Source organism: Ischnura elegans, chromosome 7 (genome assembly GCF_921293095.1).
Source record: "Ischnura elegans chromosome 7, ioIscEleg1.1, whole genome shotgun sequence".
Classification (NCBI taxonomy): Eukaryota; Metazoa; Arthropoda; class Insecta; order Odonata; family Coenagrionidae; genus Ischnura; species Ischnura elegans.
Genome location: NC_060252.1, coordinates 65,656,067 through 65,676,501, shown reverse-complemented (window position 1 = coordinate 65,676,501; position 20,435 = coordinate 65,656,067). Strand labels below are relative to the sequence as shown.

The 20,435-nt window shown below is 38.8% G+C and overlaps 2 protein-coding genes across 4 annotated transcripts in view; one reads left to right on the top strand and one right to left on the bottom strand.

Moving 5' to 3' along the window:
- Positions 1–20,435, bottom strand: part of LOC124161995 — a 317,004-nt gene that overhangs the window by 217,057 nt on the left and 79,512 nt on the right. For all 3 annotated transcript variants that reach the window (XM_046538302.1, XM_046538305.1, XM_046538303.1), the window contains exon 2: positions 5,867–5,921. The gene's annotated coding sequence lies outside the window, so the exon portion shown is untranslated. The remainder of the gene's footprint in view (positions 1–5,866; positions 5,922–20,435) is intronic.
- The window catches only part of LOC124162990, a 171,588-nt gene that overhangs the window by 131,207 nt on the left and 19,946 nt on the right, over positions 1–20,435 (top strand). The window lies entirely within an intron of this gene.

Here is a 20,435-nt window from a genome sequence, read left to right as displayed (position 1 = left end):
CGAAAGTGAAAACCTTTGGCCAACAGCAATCAATAGCATCTAGTGATTTATGAACCTATTAAAAATTATAGTTCATCATGGAATATCGCTGAATGATGAAGCGCCCATTTTGATGTAACGGCCGATGATATTAAAGGCGATTCAGACATAGATGAGACAGTAAAACCGTTCCGTAGAGAATATCAATGGGTCTCACAGGCGATAACAAGGGAATAAATCAGGACATTAGAGGTCAAGGGGGTACAAGTGCTACATTTTTTAATTTTGGAGATAAGTGCGGATAATGGTAGCTAGGGTACACAATATTGTCGAGGCAAAGGATAAAAGTGACTCGTTGAATCTATATATTACACACTTATCTGTGATTCACTTGTATTCCTTAACCACAACAATGTTGTGTACCCCAGCCAGTGGCGGATCCAGGGAGGGGCTAAAGCCCTCCCCCCTTTGGGTACACCAGATGAAATGGTGTTTTCGTTCAGTTGTATAGAAAAACGTAATGCATTATAGAAACTTACCTTAAGGTACAGTTACTAAAATGTACATAAATCTTTGTTTTTAAAAATTAATTATTTCGAAAACTAGTCATGAGAAAACCTTAAAAGTACTGTCAAACGCCTCGAAATTCTCAACATTTTCGTAACCTCTCTGACCTCCACCACTGCTGGGAGATTACCCCCAGACCCCACACCAAACCCCCCCTTGTCCCTATCCTGGATCCGCCACTGTACCCCACCAATCATTATTCGCAATTATCTGCGAAATTATAAAATGTGCACTTGTACCGGTTCCTTGGCTTCTAGGGCCCTGCAATGGCTTTGGAGGTTCAGGATTGCTACAATGATATAATGTGGGGAGATTTTTGGATGAAAAAGTAAAAGAAAGGTGCTATTACGCACTCGTCCGACCACACCTTGAATATGCGGCGACCATATAGGATCAGGCACAGAAAGAACGTGAACTGAATAAAATACGAAGGAAAGCTGCACGATTCGTCAAAAAAGCTATAGGAGTACAGAAAGTGTTATACGAAGAGGTACAGCGTGTAAACAACATTCATCCAAGGATAATGTTGAGCGAATAAGGCTGGGAGACGCTAGAGACACGGAGGCTTCCGCGCTAGGCTAAGATTGCTTGAGCAATTGAGAGAAGATATCTTTAAGAGCGACACGAAGAACGTCTAATTAGAACCCCACTATATTTCCAGGTCGGACAAAAGCGATAAATTGAGAGATATATTTTGCCCTACTGATAGATATGGGAAATCGTTTTTTCCCCGAATCATGAAGGGCTTTAATAAATGCTGGTCGAAATTTTGTTTTTTAAACATAGACGGCTCGTGTCCTAACACTCCCTGCCACACGTCTTTTTAGGCGGCTTGCGGGCTAGTATGTAGATGATAATTGGAATGATACGCTCATGAACATGAAACGTAAATTTTGGTACCTCCCCGACTGCTTGCGGATCCATAAATACATCTCGGGAATTTTTTATCTCTCCTCTTAGCCCTGCAGTTTCGCCATACATTCTCAATTAATATCGCAGTATCATAATGACCTCGGAGTCGCCGAATAATGTAGAAGAATAATAACATCGTGGCGGGAACTGTTTCTCGCCTATGGGAAGGCCTCGCAAACTCTGATGCGAAATGAGTAGTGGTATATCTCGTACATCTCCAAAGCATATCAACGCGATCTCTTCGGACATTACATGGGAAAGTTTATGCTCGTGGGAAAGGAGGTTGGATACATGTGCCACTGAGAAAAGCACTTTTCCTCCTATTGCTATCGCGTGGAAAATCTTCTTTTTCGTACCATGAAAGGAAGGGATGGTGTAATAATATACTCCTTTGATACGCCCATACCAGCAGAAGGATCGCTAATTTCTCAGGGTCTTAAGATCGAATCAATAAATGCAAAGTTCATCATTTCCTAGATCCTTTTCGAAAATATCAAACTACAAAACAATAAAAATGCTATGAAATCATTTAAAGAATTTTGTCTTGTTCATACTTGTCATTATGCTGTCATTAATTGAACATGTACATTATTTTGATAATTTTTAGAGTATTTTAAGTAAAGAAAAACTCTAAGGAAGCGATAATGATCTATAGAAACGTTGGTCAAATAAGATCCTCCTAAAACCTCATAAAATATCAGCGCTAAAAACTTTTTAAAATTTACTTTATGCAAAAATCTGTGCTCGGATTTTCACCTATAATTATAATTGACTATTTATACGTTTACTAACAAAAGCACATGAAAATCTAAGGTCACAATCGCATGAAGTACGAAGAGGTACTACGTATATACGACATTTTTATACAGACAATGATGAAAATAATTGCAGCAAAATATTTTATGGAGAATCCAGCTCTCAAGCTACTAAATCAAACATTTAAAAATGGGAAATACTCAAGAGTAATAATTTTGATTCCAAGAAAAATTGAGTGCCATGCTACAAGAGATCCATATTCCGCTTTATAATCGCTAGATGATGGAAAAATATTAAACGAAGAACCCGGCCATTTTATCGCTCCAAAACATTACCGTTAAAAAAATGCTTAGGGAATATTAATCACTCACATGGTATGCTAATGGAGTGCATAGATTATTGAGATCTATTTTACCTCATCCATTGCAAAAAAAAGCGAAAGACAAACAAAATAATGAGCACGGTCGCTCAGAGGAGAACCGATCCAACACCAGGGGGCAAACTTTTAATTGAAATAGCTTGCCTCCCAAGGCTTCTAAATTCGAGATCACGTATCCAGACTAAAAAAAAAGAAGGAAGCAGCGAACTCAGTGAAGCGTAAAACGAGAAAGTGAAGTATGCGAAAAAAATACCATTCATGGGAGCAGCAATTTTTTTTCTCGTCGTCCAGAAGCCGTTTTGGGAAAATTGGATTGCAGAGACTTCAGAAACTCCAGATGTGGTTTAGGGCTAAGATGAAGAACATATAAAGGCCGAGAATGAAGATAAATGAACAATAACAACAGTGGACAAGAAGAAGAACACGAGTAATTTTTTTAGACGGAGGTGGACGATGAAAGTGACGAAATCGGCCTACAAAGACCGCCGTAAAATATGAAGTGAAATTTTGGATGAAATGCAAGAGGCAACGTTCGATAAAGTGCATGGGAAGCTTAATTGAGCTCGTATAAAATTTAGGCTATAACTGTAACAACAAAAAAGGTTATGCTCAACAATCATCGCAAATACGCACGTTCTGACCAGGGAGAGTTTTAGGTATTTTGACACTACTCAGTTACAGTAAGCGAAGAAGCTCTTTTCAAAGTAGTTCCTTGAAAATGAAACATAAAATTCTGAAAGTGCAATACAGAATTAGAATTTTTAAATAAATACAATCCCTTTCGCACGGACAACTATGAGAAAGAAGGTTACTATTTAAGTATTCCAACGGTTTATGTAGACTTACATTAAGCATATGCGAATTACACCGACCTGTCTCTCCTCCCGACTTGCTCTTCCCACTTCAATCCACAATAAGTCACAAGGCTTATTTTCCAAAGTCAAAAACTCTTAAGCCAAACCTTTCATTTTATCTATATAACAGATTCTCTCCCTCATCCTTACATGCTTACTTAACTTTCTTCTCTCTAACACGATTTCTAATAGGTATCCCATCCCAGCTTAGTATTCCCTCCATGAAAAACTTCTGCCTCCCACGTATGTCTCCCCCTAAAGTATTACCTCCAGTCTTCTCCCGTCATTAGAGTCCATACTTCCAAATCGTAAAGCGCTACACTCCAGATCAGAATCTCCACTAGCCATTTCCTAAACTTTTATTAGAAGCACGTTCAATTTCGAGGAAAGGATCAGCCTCGGGTGGTGAAGGGGTAAAGTTCTCGCCTGCCACAGGTCACGGATTCGAGACCCGATTGGGTAGGTTTCCCCGATCCAGGACATGGATATCCTTGTACTTTTAGCTGTTAAGTTAAAAACTCCGATGTAAAAATCAAATGGTGCTGTTTCCAGTGATACAGGAATAAATAAATCAAATATTACGCTCATACGCGGGAAATGATGAGTAATATAAACGTAAAATTGCTAATATGAATTATCAATGGCTTTGACTACTAAAATAATAATATTAAACACGATTAAGGGCAGTTGGATGGCAATATATATGTATTGTCTAAGAAAACGTTACCATCCGTCACCATAATAAAATTTATTAGAAAATACATACGGTACAAGCCCTTCTCTGAAATGCATGCATGTTCATTCTGAAGTTCAACAATTGGTATCGACCCACTCAGAGCTATGATTGCCTTGACGTTTACGATCTCTATGGATTCCACTCCACGCACTCCCAACTCTCAAGACGGGTTGGATGTATAATTGTCCTCTACGGCAATAGCAAACAGGCAAACTTCCAGCTCACACGCGCTTTGAAACGGGATACCCCTTTTCAACAAGCGAAAGTCGTCCTTCGCTTGTTTCAAAAACTGATCGTTCATCTCCAAAATCCTGGCCCCTTTAAAACTGAGAAGCTGTTTGCAGAAGAGGGAAAATTAAACCGTAGCGAAGTTCTGAGACTGAGGAGCGGAAAGACGGGGAAACTCCAAGAACAAGAAATGACGAAGAAGACGAGACGATTAATTAGAAAGGTCGGGCCCGTTGGACATGTTCCATACATTTCTCGCGAAAATCTCAAAGCTAAAAAAGAAGTGGAAAGGCTTCGAGGCATAGCGGAGTGATAAGATTCCTCTTGGATGTGAAAATATCTCGAGGCAAAAGATGCTTCTGAAGAGACGCTGAGTTCCCTGGGGGTAATCAGGGCGAGACGAGCGCCCTTTTAAGGGGACATAAAGAGGGAAAAAATGACATGAGGTTGGTGACACAAAACTGACGAACGACCCATATTTTATAGGTGCTAATTCCGCGAAAATTAATAGCAAAGAACGTTAATCCAATTAAGTAGATTCGCGACAGCGCGATTCAAAACTAATAATTTTCAAAATTTGTTATCAGATAAATGTTTTGCAATCGTCGACAACATCCATCGAGGTTAACCCTCATGATGCCACCTACTACTTGGAGTAGCACTGGCGATAAATTGCACATGTATTTAAATTAAGTTAACATCTTAGAGACAAAATTTCTGTAACGTAAGTTTTGGTACACAAACTTGCTCTCTTTCTTTTAATTTTAATCTTATTGTAATTGTTTTATTCTTAATTATTCATTCAACAGTTAAGTTGCAACATAATTATTAATTTGAGCAATTAACTGCCTCAAAGCCAATATTTCCGCTCGTGGCACTTTTCGGCAGAGAAGCTAAAGCCCATATATATCGGCCCATCAGCACTGCGAGGGTTAAAAAGCAAAATACTTACATAGAGAAAATGACAGATGATTCCATCCTTGCATTTATAAAATCAACTGTGCCCAAAACGGTCACTCGAGACCGTAGCGATTTTCCACTTTTTTATATTTTTTTTTGCAAATTGAGTGCTCTCTTTGTCGTGACGGTAAGAAAAAGTAAACAAAGAAACCAAACCAAACCGCTTCCGAAAGAAATAACGTACAATTTACGTCACGTAAAATATGCAATGACCTGTTCTGCTTAAGGGAAAAAAACTACGGATTAACAAGATATCCAAACATTTTCAGGTAAATTGGTGACTTTCGTTAATGATTCCATCTCAAATGCTAGTAGGTAAACCTCAACAAACTCAAATCCTCAACAAACTGAGATGGACAGAACCCTTAGATCAGTCGTTGTAATGTGTTATTTTTATACGTACTAAATGGGCAGAGAGGTTAAAAAACGCATTCAAATGTCCATGCGCTTTTTGGCATGCTTTTACTTCAAAAGTATGATATCATGGATACTTACATCAAATGTATTACTCCTCCACGATGAATGTTATCAGTGCAGCGCACTCTGGTTTCTGGAAGAAAAAATATCATGAAATAAGAGGCCGATTTAAACTATGAAAACATATTTCGTCCTAATTGGTAAGTTCAATCTTCACCTCATTTCCAACTTTGAGTAGCTTAGGGGCATCTTCTATAATGAGCAGGAAATATTAAGTATTAATAATCCTTGTGTTAAACTGAAGAAATTAAAATATTAAATTTAAAAATAAATTTAGCAATTACTGATAGAATAAACGAATGCTACAATATATTTTCTAACAATTTCACATAGCTTTATTCCAAAAATGAAACCATGATGACAATATCAGAAAGAAATATCTTCTAATATGTATTAAATTCCTACTTCCATTACCTTAACGCATTAAATGATGATGATTTCATTTATGATTGAAAGTCGCATTACACTACTCATGAAAAGATAATGTTTTCAGTATGCTGTCACAAATGTTATTTTCAAATTCCTCCCTGAGACAAAGATTCCACCTAATCATTATTATACGTCGCAATTCAATGAGAGCTCGCCAATTACATTCAACTCACACGATTACAATAAAGCCTGAATCACACGATCATTTTTTTTCGTCGCGAAAGTAATCACTATCGCGATTACTTTTCTCGTCGCGAAAAGCGATCGCTCTAGTGATCATTTTTCTGAATCACACGGTCACTCCTGCCGTCGCTTTTCGCATCATTTCCGTTATCACAGCTCGTTGTCATAGGACCCGCATCACGAAAATATATAGCGTGTTTGTTTATCGATGTCGTTCCCACGATTGTCATACGTTGCGCTGCAATCGCTCCATACGGGCATGCGTTCCGATTGGCTGATATGGGGTTTTAGTGACGGTTTTAGCGAAGGAAAAATCGACCGGACTAGTGATGAAAAATAGCGATGGGAATCCTCATCGCGATCGCGAACGCGAAAAACAATTGCCGGCGACGATCATTTCGACTAGTGATCGCGATAGTGATCACTTTCGCGACGAAAAAAAATGATCGTGTGATTCAGGCTTAAGATACTGCTTACAAGGAGTTGAATTATACAGAAAAAGTCTTTTTCTTAACAAAACACTGATTGAAGCCCACAATTTCCATGAAGAGAATGATTTATTTCTATACTTCATAACTGTACTATGGAACACGCTTGAGACTGGCTCACGTAATAAGAAATACGATGCAGCCTAAGAGTACTCTAATAAATAAGAGAAGCTTCATTTATTAATAAAAATGTTTCACACAACATTGAACTTGCCAAGGTTGAAAGATGTCAAAGCTATGCCATTCATATTTTCAAAGTGGCTTGAATATATATACACTATGAATGCAACCAAATCCCATGTTAAGTTAGTGAAATGGAATCCCCCCTTACAGATAACTCCAATAATTTAAATATTGAAAATACGTCATTAACCTCCCAGAAACGCAAAAAATAGAAACCAATCCCCAATTATACAAGTCAGAAACTTCTGAGATTCTGCACCATAGTGTAGCATCCATTCTCTCCACATTTCGAAATTCGGCCTGAGATAGGAACCGTCGGACTTAATTCTGCTTTTCCGATGTTTTAACATCCGAATGCTGCTTTGGACAGCTATTATCCCCAGGAAAGCATGGCACCCTAGTTCTCTTAACCTCCTAAGTCGCGGGACGTATCTACATATTTATGGTTAATTAGATGATGTTAACAAACAACATTTAGCAATTTCTGTGAATCGTACTTCTGTATGATGCTCTCATCTGCTAGGACGAATTGAACTAGTTAAAATAACGATACTTCACTAAGCTAAGCAGCGAAAAAAATCAAACTTCGATGTATTGTATACAATACGGCAGGACCGAGGAGGTATATTTTCCGCGAATCGTGAGACAACTGGTATTTATTAAAGACCAACTTCGATCATTCGAGAACTTAAGCTTTGAACGGATCGTAAAACGTTCAAACACAAAATAGGGTAGCGTCGAATCGAATTCATCAGAATGGAAATACTAAGTACCCTAAAAGGCGTTTTGGTAATAAAAGCGGAGATTGAAGAAGGTACCAACTATGAAGCCTATTGCCGGACTTAACGAGAATTCCCTTCGGAGAAGATTAAGCGTGACCCTTATAATCCCGAGCCACGTTAATGGACTGCGGGACTCCCACTACTTGAATAATCCCTTTGACTTTTTTAGAACTCCGTAAACCTATATGGACACCGTTCCAGGAAAATCCTACTCTAACCGCAAAGCTAAGCCGGAAGTTCGGACTTCATCGCTTAAATGACTCAATTACTCCCCGCGTCGACTTAATTTTCCGTCATTGTTTTCTTCACTAAAGTCTCGATAAGAAGATCGCTGAAACTCGTTTTATCAACGGAATACAGTCCCTCTTGGTACACCACCAATGACTGATACATAAATACACAGGATTCTCCACTCCCACGATTCCTTTGATTACCACCGGTCCCAATAAATAGCGGCGCTCCAGTCGCTAGGATAAATGTCAACATATGTATACAATCGCCCGCAAGAGATATGATACGTGGCGAATGCAATCGTTTATTGCTAAAAATTTAAGTTCAATTTGTATTCAATTAAGGTAAATTAATTAATATTAAGCTCGATAATAAAACCAATAGTTTGAACAAAAAACGGATTTAAACTTTGACAATTGAAATGTACTCCCTTAAAAACGATATTGTAGTACATACTAAGGAAAAATCAACCAAAATATTATATATCCATATGATTTTTAAAATATTTTTGTGCACATGCTCCCTATAAGATGCAGCATGTGCACAAAACGAATTTCCTCGCCTAGGACTAAAATTTTCTGAAGGGAATTCAAGGCCAAATACATAGATCCTCGTGCTACTAGCGACAAATGTTGGTTTGCGAATTGATGCACGGAGACCTGGTTCACATTAGAACTGCTACTGCTACCTGGCAGAGCCTCCTATAGTAATATAAACTCTACGGACTGATACATCCCATGGCGTAGCCAGGGAGAGCCACAGGGGACACGTACCCCACCCAAACCAATTAATTTTAGCAGAAAAATATAAACAAATTTATTAAACTCTAGCAATATGTTTTAGCAAAACAGCTTCCAGGCGACCCATCAATTATGTAATTTTAAATGCCAATATTGCATAAAATGTGAATTCTAGAGATAAAATGTTCACATTATCTCCAGAGAGGTCGTCCCCCTCCCCCCAAACGCATCATCCTGGCAACGCCCCTGGATAAATCTACATCGGTAGATCCTACCAAGTATGCTGCCTAAGTATACCAAGCTGCCTCGATGGATGTGTAGCGGGAAGGAGCGTGTAGTGCACCAGCCGTTAAACAGCACGGTTTCGGTGGAAAGCAAATAGTCGATAGTTATGAGAAATTTGAATTCCAGTAATCGACTTAGTAGCATTTACTGTAACCCTCTATTGCGCGAGAGAAAAACGAATTCCTGAGCCAGTCCGTTTGGCAAAATATATCTTATTTTATCATTTCCGTCGGACATAACATGAAGTGTGGCTCCAAGATTACGAGAAAATCAAGAAAAGCGTCCACATTTGAAACAGAAGAAGTTCCTCCTTCAACAAAACAATGCATGGTTGCACACCTACGCAAGGGCAAAATTTCGGACAGAAAGTTCCAACTGTGGCAAAATTTACCGTATTCACAATATTTGGGCACCAGTGACTTTTCTTATTTCCCAATTTGAATACATGGAGAAAGGTTTACATTTAAGTACGAGATCATCGCCAAAATTAATTCCTAATTTGAGGAGATACCGAAATTCTACTTTTTGAGCGTCTTAAAATACTTGCTAATCAAAGTTTTTGTAGCTGAAAGGAGACGAAATCGAAAAATATAATTTTAAAAATACCGAATATAAATCGTTGTTCAACCCTTTTCTAAAGACTTATTGAATGACCCTGGTACTTTATCCGTGTAGCTCTGAAATATATATGTTCTTAATTGCTCAACGAATAGCCTCCTAGTCCTAAGTGGCTCCCGACATAACTCAAATAATAGCTGAATATCGCCTTCCGTTCCCTCGCAGCATCTTTTGACGAGTCGCACCGCTTTCTTTTAATCTTATCAAGTACTTATCGATATTAATTCGATCGTTCGAAGTCTATTGATGAATACCCCACTTAAAAAATATGTACTAACAGTCACGGCATATCGCGGCAGTCTAAAAAAAAATACCTACGTGGTTGCAGGGGCGCCGACTTATAAAAAATATTGGGGGGGCCCATATCGGAGGTCTTGCCCCGGGAAGAGGTTAAATTCAAAGTGTGTCGCAGCACCGAAACACTATCATGATTCACACCTCTTGATTCAGTTAACCTGCTTAACCTTATAATTATTTGTTTTAACACATCTTTGAATTTATTTTAAATGGTAACTATCGTCAAACATGGGAAATAAAAATTATCAATATATTTTTGTGATTTCACAAAGCATTATATAACTTAATTATTTTCTTGAATTATTGAGGGGGCTCCGCCCCCCCAAACGAATCTTTGAGGGGGCTCGGGCCCCCTCAGGCCCCATGGAGTCGGCGCCACTGCGTGGTTGGATGCGGTAGAATGAGAAAAGTCAGAAAATATGAGAAACAATATCAAAATTTTAACTCGTAGAAGCATTTGAAATTTCAAAATTAGACTTTCCTGGAAATCCATTAATATCAGCACTTTCACGGCTTCTGATGTAAGATACGATAGCACGTTTGTGAAGAACAGAACTTGTACTGAAATCTCACTGCTAAATGAACGTCAATATAAGATTCATCAGGGAACATTATGATATGGCAACTTATTCTCGGAATTTCTGATACCGATGAGATTTCAATCACTAAAAGAACGCATAATTCCAAGGTAGGAGTCACAAAGTTTTGATGCGTCCCCACCTATCACTTCGACGATAACAAAGAGGATTATTTTCAGGCTGAGATCAGCCATAGCCTTTGAGTGTTAAAATAGACGTTCGCGAAATGGAATTCGGTGACTACATCAAATCAAAGCAAAAGGTTACGGATCTAAAGAGACCAGGAAACATTAGGGATTGAAGTGCTTCCGCAAGACGGTTGATGTTGGAAGTGGAAAGGTTGCTAAGCAAAGGGATCTTCGTAGGTGGAACAAAAGGATGGTAGAGGAAAAGTTAACTTAAAGAGGTGGACTTCGTGAAAGAATGAGGTGGAAAGGACGAAATTAGGACAGAGGAAGAGAAGGAAGTATACGAGGGCACATCATGAGCTTCATATGTCTAGAGAGCATATGCAAGGCGGATAAACAACGATATTTTTTCGATACTCGTAGATAGAAAAATGTTTATTATTCAGGAAAAAAATCTTTATGGACAAAAATAATACAGTTAAGTTTGCAGGCACATTAATTAAGTAAAAAAAAGTAGTACTATAAAAAAAGAAAAACTTTTCATTTTTTGAAATATCTATAAATAATGTCTTCCCATTTCATAACGTAACAAATGCATGAATCCTTGAAAAAACGGCAAATGGCGTTGCGCACCAACTCGGCTTTGATACAAACGAAAAAACTCTTGTATTCTTAACTTAATAAATAAAAAAATGGTAAAGCAGAGAAGGAGCCATAATAACAAGAGCACAAATTTGAAAATAATAAGTAACGTATGCTAATCCCGAGAAAGTAAATAATCATAATATTTTAGTAGAAATGCTTTAAGATATATGCAATTTTTTAAACTTCAGTTGGTATCTTATTCCATATATGACAAGCTGTTACAATAAATGATTAACAATAAACAGTGGTGCGATGCTCTGGGAAATATAATAGATTAGGATCCTACCAACTGGACATTTTAGAGACAGAGGGACAGCTCAAGAATAAATCATACCAACACCTCGGTGATTTTTTTCTAAATAGAACAAACAAAAATATCGAACAAACAGAAAAGCAGAAAGCAATCATTCGATAACCTTTTTCCAGCGTCACACTACCATTTCATAGGAAATTTCACAGCAGACACATATTCTCACCTTCTAGAACGCCAACTCAAATCATTTCTAAAGTCAATTTTGTTGCTATAACAACGGATTGAAATCAGCCACATGGCTGACCATGCCACCTGGAATAACTGAATTATCACTCCTTCTTGGAAGAAAATGATCGAGCTTGGAATGTTTTTCCCATCATCATCAGTCAACAATCCTAAAATTGGCTTGACGCAGCGCCATTGCTCTCTCCTATCCGATAGCCTTTTCATAGCGACGTATTTCTTTTCTTTTACATCCTTTATAACCTGCCCTATGTTACTCATTCGGGGCCATCTCTTGCACTTTTTCCCTTCCACTTGTCCTTCTACGATTGTTTTCATCAGGCTATCATGCCTCATAATGTGGTCAACAAAGCTGTTCCGTCTTCTGCTTAAGGTTTTTAGAAGACTTTTCTCCCACTCTTCGTAGCACTTTCTCGTTACTTACACGGTCGACCCATTTTATCTTCTTTATCTTCATCATTCTTCGGTTTTCTTCCCCATGGAGGGAAAAAGCATGATGAAAGGACTTTTTTTTACAACTGGAGAACAGCAATAGAGTCTAAGTTAAGACATTAGAGTCTTAATAAGCGTTTAGTCTTTCGAACTTACCGGATTATACTTCCGAAGCCTATCCTGAAAGTCGCCCACTCTTTTACACACCATCGTCAGAACGGGCTCGACTTTGGTAGGATTAAAGGGAATGTGGTAAGGGCCGTGATGATCAAGACGAATTCACCATTAGGGTTAGGATGCGCTCGAAAGGAAAGATTTCGCGCGGCCATTGCAGCGGTCCGAATTACCATCAAAGAAACCGGGAAGATACTATGCAGAGAAAAATGGAGCCCATTCCCTATTTTTCCAGCCTTTATATCAACTCACCAACCTGTCTGTTTGTTTGTCTGGTACAAATCTTGTAACTCAAATTTGACTCACTTCCTGTGAAGCAAAAACGCTGAAATTTTGCACACTTCTTCATTTCCGATGACAATACATGAAAATATAACTTTTTCTCTCCAACCCCCCTTTAACCACCCCCCAGTCAACCTATAGCCCCCCAAAACATGTTTTTGATCTAAGAAGTTCCAAATGGTCGATTTTCGTGTTTTGCGACCACAGTAAAAGTTATCCACTTAAGGCATATCCACATAGTAGGCATTTAAAAGCATAGGGGTGGCATTTTGAAACATAGGGGGCTTACCATTCACTGAAAATTTAATAAATATAGTGACTTTTTTAATACGTCACTTTTGGTTTTTCGGGGTCACTGAGTTTTTTTGCTTTGTGTCATATATAAACGTTGCTCATCCCCTGTAATCTAAATATAAAGGCTGGTTTTTTAAAAAAAAATTTTTATAAGAGCTTATTTTCTCATGGTGAGTGAGAATGGTCACGTCACAAGAGAGAGAATTTCAAAGTTCGCCATCTACAACCCACAAAAAAAATTAAGATAGTTTCCATTCGTCGACCTCGTTAGCGGTGGGGTTAAGTCCTTGCCTGTCAGAGGGGTGGTCGCGGGTTTGAGTCCCGTCTGCGTAGGTTGCCCATATCCAGGGCATGGATGTTCATGTGCGTTTAATTGTTAACTTAAAAACCCAGATGTAAAAGGCAAATGAAACTGTTTCCAGTGGTAATAGAATAAGTAAATAAGCAAGTTAAGATCTAATCCCCCATAGTCTGGCATCAACATTACAGCTTGAATCACACGATACTCGTCCTAGCAATAGATACTAGCGAGTGCAGGATTTTCAGGACCAACTAGATGATATTCCACACATAGTGGATTTTTGAAAAAATATATTAGCAGATAGGGGGGGGGGGATTCGCGCCTTCAAAAATTGTATCAAAAGCATCAGCAATAACTCATTGGAACTGCCGCAGAGTGATAAAGAAAAAAAGGTTTGGTGTTTATGCACCTCAAAGAGACATGTCCATGATCTCAACTCGATGTGAATGCCGTGGGATGAATGCGAAATCAGAAAATCAATGGAGTCTAACACAAGCCGGGAATATAAGAAAAAATAATGAAGCTTGCAAATCATTACCACTTTGTAGTGAATTCAGGATACTCATTACTGAAAATAAGTTAACTACTTTAGCTCTTAGAGGAAATACAAAAAGAGCGTGAATCGGCTTAGAACCGTGGGTCCATTATTATAATGGAAAAAACCCATATCACGAGATAAATCTGACGGTTATAATTGGCTGACCGCGGCGATAGCATTTTCTTTCATTACATTTCCATTGTGAATTTCATTTCCACTAAACCTCATATTCACGGAGAAGGAAAAGTATTAGGAATATTATGCGATACTTAATAATCCTATTACTTTATTCTTCAAGATACTTAATATCTAATACGGGGTAAATAACGATAATACTTTATAGGCATTTACCTACTTTTCTATATGTTGAAAACAGTGTCAGAGGCTGGGATGTTGGATAAACGAGGGAGAGAATAGTATTATTTGCATAGAATGAAAGGAAGTTGAACTTATTGTGAATCGAAGAAAGAAATCCATACGCTTTGCAAACTGTTTTCATTTCCGATTATAATAATAAAGTAGGGATTTCAATGTTGGTCTCGACTTCTGATTTATGAGCAGCATGCGTGCGTCCTCTTATTCATATATCCTCTATACTTGACTTTATGTTCTCGAATTTCAATAGCATCTGTCTTCGATATGGAGCCATGGTGGGGTCGCAAACCGTCAGATAAACATAGCTCTGATGTAAAAAGTAAAAACGATTATTTCTGTGTAAACATTCAGTCACATTGTGTCTCAATAATTTTTCCATTAACTATGCACGTAAAATCATACATTTTTCAACAATATACTCGATAGAATGCATCATCTATTAGGACTTCCGTCAAATTAGAGAATCCGGAATAATGCCTAGACTACTAACAAGTCACCATTACCGCTAGGGTTTTGGAGAATGCGCCTAAGTGCTATTCCTTAGTTCTCAATACCCGGTCCTTGAATCACATTATAAAACACGCGGAGGATAATTAACTTCCTCGGGTCAAAATGTCTGCAGTGAATTCATCCTGAGAACAGAATGGAGCCGCAGAAGAGGATGAATGGCATGCAATAAACGTGAATTGGATTCTTCAGCCGGAAATGGTACCCAGGAGATACGACTGGATCTCCAATAATTGGTCCTTGGCTGCAACGATAATCCGATTTTCTCGGAGTCTCTGGTCTCTCAATCGGATTATACGCATTCAAGGATTCATGGAAGTCGTCACCACAATTTCCAATGTAATGTGACTTTAATTATTCCCATCACGATTAGAAATGGGAACATATCATTATAAAACATGAGTCACACAGTTTTGCATAATTTTATGCGCAAGGAACGTAAATAGGTCGCGAAGGATATGAGGACGCATACTTCTGCTTGACCTGTCATTTTTTGCGACGAATTCTTCGAGTAAAACTCATGCTATCATCTTGAAAAATTTCAGGCTACGAAGAGTACACCCTGTTCAATATTTTCTTGCATTTCATTCATGAAAATTTGAATTCGAGAAAATACTTCAGAGGTAAAAGTTAAAAAATTCAAATGTGGATCATAGTCAAATATTAACAACAGTCTCTTTTATATAAGTACCCTCAAAATATCAAGACGACAGCATACGTTTTGAGTGAGTAATCCGTCAGAGGACCAATACACCGGGAGGCACGCATCTGTATACTGTAAGACCTACTTCAGACCACTGCCTCGACGATTCATACGATTGTTTGGGGTGAACGAAACGAGATACGGAAAAAAGTCATAGAATCGACCCTCTTTAAAATCGTCTGAAACCCTGCGGAAAATTGTCGACTCACTAAATTTTCAATCTATTTAAGTTTTGCCACCTGCCTCTTTGCTTCTATTATTTGGGGGCATTTTGAGGTCAAAAAGCGATGGTTATGGGAAAATTGAACATCACGGAGAAGCTTATTAATGACACCAAAGTCATTGTGACAGTCATTAGTATGCACCTCGTTACAATTACAAAGCCTGGCAGCTAAAAATGTTTGGTATTCCAAAGATTCAATTTAATAGGCTAGATATCACTAAAAACAATCCCTGAGGAAAATAAAGCAGAAAAAATTGTAAGAACTGGATGAGCGGCCAGATGAGGCCGGAGCCCTTTTCCAAGGTTGGTCTAGGGGGGTGAGGAGCAGAGTGAAAATCTATTTTTTCGCAAATTGAAGGATAAAGAGCACAGAGATTAGGATACGAAAACAGATCTTTTAAAGGAGTTATTTATGAATAGGTCGGAATTTATGGTAGAAATATTTCGCAGGAGCATATTGATAAGACTAGTTAAGAGAAAAGTATTGGATGTACCGCGATCATTAGCGGAAACATGGACCAAGACGCAGGAAGCTGAAAGTAGTACAAGGCAGTATCCAGAAAAAATATCCGGGGTGGGAGTTTCGTTATGACAGGGTACACTTATGACTTATTTTGGAGGGGTTTGAACACCTTGACCCCTCCCCCGTTCGCTACGGCCTTATGATAAAAGACATGAATGTACAGGAGTCTCAGTAAGTGAGAGAGAAGGACCGCATTCCTGTAAAAATATCAGACAAGGCTCCGTTTTAGAACGAAAGGAGCTTTAATAGATAAAGTGGGGGTTGAAATTGATGTAGTGGCTTCTCACCCATTGGGTCTGGGTTCGATTTCGGAAGAAAATTTTTCAGAGACAGCCCAATTCCTATTAAAGCGCTTTATGGAAGGCATTTCTAGTACAAAACTCCGTCCGACGCGTAGGATGGAACATTAAGCCGTAATCCCTTAGGCGCCTTTCGTTGAGAGCAGGATAATGATGACGCCGGGTTTCTGTCCATCCTTTTTTCCTATACACCCTTCTCTCTGGCGCAAGTAACATAAGCTGTCGGCCGCCACCGCCAAATACCATATGGATAAAGTGCTCCACATGATGGGCTAGGAGTGGAATTATGAATTATTAAGGATGTATGATAGAGTGAAGGATGTAAGGAAAATGGAGGAAGCATGACAATTAGTCAAATGAATGGAAAAAAATTAGGCCGAATAACAAAATGAAGAAGAAAACGAAATGAAAGAAAAAGAGTGTAAAGTAGAGCAGAGCGAATACATCGATTCTCCATAGTTCGACATCGAATTTTAACCCGCCACCACCGGGAGATTCAAGATATTCGATTATGAGAAATTCTTATCCAAACTGATATTCGGTCTATACTCGATCGTAAGTGTATTAAAGACATTGGTGGCAACAAGCCTAAAAAATTACCCTGATCAGGTTAAGTACTTGTCTGAAATATTTATTTCGAAATTTTCAACTCAAAAAAGGCAATTTTACTAGATCCGGATTTGATATAAATCGGATTCGAACATTTTCCGAGGACCTGATGCAAGTAATTCGCATTAAAAATATCTTATTACGAACAGTATTATTATGAAGTAATTATTAGCAGGTATATAAGCAATCTGGCTCCCACACAAACACCTAAATCGGCGTATCACCTTCGTCAAAAGCTTTTACCGCTCACTTTGTCCCTATAATTAATATTAAAAATTGTTCACAAGGGTAAAAATTCAGATGACGTTATAAGCATTTCATGAATGAATCCAATTTTCACGCAGTGGTCTCAAATTGATCTTTGATCCCACGCGCGGAAAAAATATATCACCGCATCTCTCCCATAAAAAGGAATAAGATGAGGGGGGAAAAAAACATTTCGTCCCGAACTCCTCTTCTCCAACCCCACGAAGGTAGAGCTTCTAAACCTTCCTCTCTTTTCCTCGCACAGACACACACACACCCCTTCTGATTCCATGCCCTCATCAGAATGACAAGAGCCCCGGGAATCCACCGTAGGCCCAGACAGACCCCCTGCCCATTTTCCGACCTCCGCCGAGAGCAACGGCCGAACCGCAAATACTTCCTTCCCTCCTTTCCAAAACCAACCGATTCACTCCACTCTTCTGCAGTGACTCTGCAGTGACGTTCAGCATCGCATGGTCACGCATTTAGGATCGATTAAAAATCGATGCTGCTCGAAATTCAGGGATTTCATTCCATGATAATGTTCATCATATTCATAAGTCCTTCATTTAAGGTTGCTACCGCGTCGGTAGCTGTGGCAAAGACAGTTTCGCTGGAAATACTGACGTCTTCCGGACGAAAAACTGAAAGATTCTTCGACCTGAAGACGATGGCAATTGTGTCAGCGAAACTATTGTCTTCGCCACAGCAACCGACGCGGTAGTAACAAAAAATGAAGATTTTCATAGGACACCGCAGAAATCTCCGTTCTCGCAACATCGTAATTCAATAGCCGTTAGATTGGTTTGACGCAGTTCTCCATTTCGTTCTCTTTTCTACTATCCTTTTTAATGTGAGCTATTTAGCCTCTTTTAAATCCTTGATTATCTGTCTTGGGGACATCCCATCACCTTCTTTCCGTCTACCCGTCTGCCGACGATTGTCTTCATCAAGGCATCGTGTATCACGAAGTGGCCGACTTGTTGTTGTTCCGTCTTCTCTTTAATTCTTTTAGAAGAGTTCTCATTTCTCCCACTCTTCCTAGCACTTCCTCATAACTTCCTCGGTCGAACCATTTTATCTTCATCATTTTTGGCAACACCACATTTCGAATGCTTCCACTATTCGACTTCTCTGCTGCTGTCACCGTCCAAGCCTAGCTTCCATAGAGAAAAATGCTCCATATTTAGCGTCCGTTGCATTGATTCCTTTTTCAATTAAAAGTTGCCGCCAATTATCCAAAAGTGCTTTAATTTCACACTACGACCGGTTTAAATACATTGTGTACTAACTTAAAGTGGAGGTAAGAAAAATATATTGCACTACATCCATAAAAATACTCATTATTTTTAAAGGTACACTAATATGTATTGCTTAAAAACCTTGGGCATGGTCACTGAGTAGGAATGCGTTCAGCAGTGATATGCAAGGTACCTATGTACCTACGTTAGAGATCGCGAACATTATTCCACATGCGTTCACTGTTACAAAATAAATATATGGAAATAATACGCTTGACCTCGGAGGGCAAAGTAGGGTAGCGCAGATTTTATAAAAAATAAATAAAAACCGTCCAACTCAGTACCGAATTGACGATTGAGTTAGATGCGCCCATTCATATTTTTTACGGATTCTAAAAATATTTGGTTTCATAGCAATATACTTAATATATTCAGGGTTCCGAGACTTCCATAGAGAAATATGCTCCATGTGTAGCGCCAGATTAATCCCTTCTTTTCTTAATTAAAAGTTACAGGCAATTTCCCTCAAATGCAATAATTTCACTTCACGACCGGTTTCAATATCTTGTGTATCACCTCCAAGTGGAGATAAGACAAACTTTATTGCAATTAAATTATGTGGACAATTTCCAGTAAATTTTAATTTATTGTTGTTATTATCCTAATCCTCAATGGAAGAATTTCGCTATAAAAACATTGCTCATCATGAAAAAGGATATCATAAGATAAAAACTAATGATAAAAAAGCCCGACTTAACCAAATTATTCACCACCCTCAGTATCCAGGTATAAATCCTGAGCTCACTCCTTTGCCCAGAAAATCTTTCCCTCGCCTCATCCACTCCCTAAAGAATGACGAGAAAATCCCTGAAAGGAGTAAGGGGACGGGAGAGGATAGGTCTCTGGTAAATGACTCCAAATCTAGCCGATTCGGTTTCCTTTCCAACCCCAGCACAAACGCTCTTTCCTTTTTCACATTCCGACCCCGCAGAATTTTTCGTTGGGTTTACTTCTTTTTTTTCGGTCCGAAGTCTCCCTCCACTTGATGAATTTTTTTAGTCTTTTTCCATCCTCTCGCCCTCTTATCAAACCAATCGTTGCCTCAACCTTTAATGCATTCCACTCTCTCTGCCCCATGAGGCAATAGGGTGGTTTCCTATTATTTTTTATTGCCTAAATCGAAAGACTATTACTCCTGGAGTAGGTATTCCATGCTCTTAGATTTTTAAATGACGATACTTATTTTTCGCGATTAAACGAAAAGTGAAAACTTTTAAGCGCGCGAAAACGCGACGTCTTAGCATGAATGCTGGGAAAAGCCCGTGTGACGTATTTCTGGTTCCCGCTGCCGCCGTGTGAAGTGACCTTGGGGCGAGGCTTTGAGCGCCGCTACGATGCAGACTGCTAGAAGGTAGCAGAGTACCCTGCTAGCAGACAGCGCTTGGCTTAAATAAGGATTAATATTACCCTATCAAACGAAGGAAACTTTCCGACCTTTGTTAATATTAATAGGTGATTATTAAGAGATGTTTCCGCTGAGCTCTGTGCCTCATGCATGCATTGGTAATCTCAGACGATGTAAAACTCCTATCTACTCGTATAGAATATAGGTCCCTGTGACTTCACGTGGAGTGGCATCGCATGGGCGCCGATCTGACCTTTTTCAAATGAGGTTTAAATTGACCATTAACATTCGTCTAAATTGGGATTTCTAAAATCAAATAATTTGTACATTATGAATTCAATAATGGTGAGTA